The following is a 2,370-nucleotide window of genomic DNA, read 5'->3' as shown; positions in this document are numbered from 1 at the left end:
ACAGTTTTATGGGTTATAGAGGTTAGGAAGCTGCCATCTAAAGAAACAACCCTCGTTGGGGCCTCGAGTGGAATAGTGGTTATGCCGAGCCGATCAACTAGTAGTTGGTCTAATAGGTTCTGTTCACATCCAGAGTCAATCAGGGCTCGGGTGGATATTGAGGTTTACTGAAGGTTAAAGAACAGTCTAAAGCACACCGAGACTTCATGAGTGCAGATGAACCGTCCACCAGTATCCTAGGTTCTACTGGTGGGCTCTGGAGTTTAAAGTCTTGGGACAGTCAGACACGAAATGGCCAGCTAGGCCACAGTACAAACAAAGACCAGATCTCATTCTTTTATCTCGTTCCTCCTGGCTTAGTCTAGCCCGGCCCAACTGCATGGGTTCGCTGGGGAGAGAGGATGGTGCTGGTTGGGCCGCCCTGGACTGAGTATGGGTCTGAAGATGAAAAAACGAATTGTTACCTTTATGACGGTCATTCAGTCTCCTCTCGATCCGGTTGCAGAGCATTATCAAGTCCTCCAGGTTTGTGGGTTCCTGGCAGAAAGCCAGCTGGTCTTGGAGGCGCTCGTTTAAGGCTTGTGAAAACGCCCCTTTTAATGAATCCTCGTCGAGAGTGGAAGCCGATGCCAGGGTCCTAAACTCGATGGCGAAGTCAGCCACTGATTGCTTGCCTTGGCGGAGGTTCCAGAGCCGTTTTGCTAGCTCTGAGGCGGGCTCGGATTTGTCAAATGTCAAGTTAAACTCGGATAAAAACTCAGTAAATGGGCCCGCAAGGAAGTTCGGAGAGCGGCTCTTGGCTTCTGCCCACCTGAGGGCCTTGCCGCGCAGTAATCCGACAATGTAGGAAATCTTGGCTGCGTCGGTTGCAAAAGACTCCGGGGAGCGTTGGAAAGCCAAGTTACACTGGAGGAGGAAACCTCTACAAACGTTTCGATCCCCGTCGAACGTCTCGGGGGGAGGAGACAAGGCAACCCGGAAGTTGGGCGGGATGGATGGTGCCGAGGTAACGGGTCCGGGCGGACTCGGAGCTGGAGGAGCAGAGGGTTCCGGATTGGTGAGCTGTTCACTTAATTGTTTAACCATCGCACCCAACTGAAACAGAGTCTGGTTAGCGTCTGACAGTTGTTTGGTGAGGGAATGAAGGGCTAAACTGTGTTGTGATAAGGTTTCGGTGATAACAGGTGGAACTGATTCGGTACTGAGGTTAGGATTCTGGCTGGATGATTCGGTCATGTTGTGTGGTAGATGCCTAACCCACGACATACAGAATCAGTCCACAGAGTCAAAGAAGATCGCAAACAATAATTTATTAGAAAAGGAGAACAGAAGGAGCTGCTAGGAAGTCTAGCAGTATTCGGCAGAGAAGCGAGGTTCGGGTGTGGAGAATCCTGGAGGAACAGGGAGAGTTAGGTCTGGCACTCGGAAATCTGAATGTTGGATCTGATGGAACTTACAGGTTGGAGGTGAGACCTCGTGAGAGAGGGAGGAGTGACCGGTCTGGGGAGGGCAGGAGGCTTACTGGAGGCTGATGAGCTTGGAGTCCAAATGAGGAGGGAGCTGAGCATGAAGGGTAATGGTGATCCAGGAGGGAGGGTGGGCAGCCTGGAGTGGGAAGACCAGAGGAGGACGCTGAGAGACGAGTGGACAGTGAAGAAACCAGGTTGGTAGCAGCAAACGAGGTGAACTGATAGGTGATATCCAAGTTGAGTTAATCATCCAGCGAAGTGAAGGCGTCTCTCAGGAGCTTAAATATCCCTGGCCAGCTAATCAGCAGATTACCTGCAGCCTCCCCACTTCCAGGCACGCCCACCTGCAGAGGAGAGATGAGACTCTACACCAATTAGTGTGTGAAAAAAAACCCAGACCGTGACACATCCGCTATAGGGGCAGGCTCCAAAAGCAAGTTCCCATTGACTCCCATGTTAAAAATGTCAAGTTCACAGCAGAAATAAACATGTTTACAGCCTGGTTCAAACAAACGTTTTAGGTTTAATAGATCTTGTTTAGATTCATGATAAGTTTGATTTAAGTGTAATTAAGTGTAATTAAATGCTTGAAATTCTTAATAATTGATGAGAGTCAGAGCCACTGCTAGCGGCTAGCTCCGGTGAAGGCCTCAGCCTCTCATTAACAGATGTTCGGCCATTTTAACACTGTACTTTATATGTGTCCTTCGTGTGTCCGTGTTTGGATGTTAATCATGGAATTATTTGGACTAATTGGGTGAGCTGTGGTGTTGACTACACTTGATCATCCAAGCAGTTTCTGCTTCTTTGTTGTCATATAATTACATTTATTTTATTTTGCTGTTTGAATGGGAGAAATGCTGTGCATTTAACATAACACTGCTTGGTCAAAGATTCAATT

General features: G+C 48.5%; 1 long non-coding RNA gene across 1 annotated transcript; it reads right to left on the bottom strand.

Moving 5' to 3' along the window:
• Positions 1-1,290: 1,290 nt before the first annotated feature.
• On the bottom strand, positions 1,291-1,862 carry LOC139070120 (uncharacterized). The gene is made up of 2 exons (XR_011520762.1): positions 1,458-1,862; positions 1,291-1,391 (listed from the first exon to the last, which is right to left on the bottom strand). It is a non-coding gene; the product is annotated as an uncharacterized lncRNA (long non-coding RNA).
• Positions 1,863-2,370: the final 508 nt, after the last annotated feature.

Source organism: Nothobranchius furzeri, chromosome 5 (genome assembly GCF_043380555.1).
Source record: "Nothobranchius furzeri strain GRZ-AD chromosome 5, NfurGRZ-RIMD1, whole genome shotgun sequence".
NCBI classification, from domain to species: domain Eukaryota; kingdom Metazoa; phylum Chordata; class Actinopteri; order Cyprinodontiformes; family Nothobranchiidae; genus Nothobranchius; species Nothobranchius furzeri.
The sequence above is the reverse complement of the archived record's forward strand: the minus strand, read 5'-3'. Positions and strand labels throughout refer to the sequence as shown.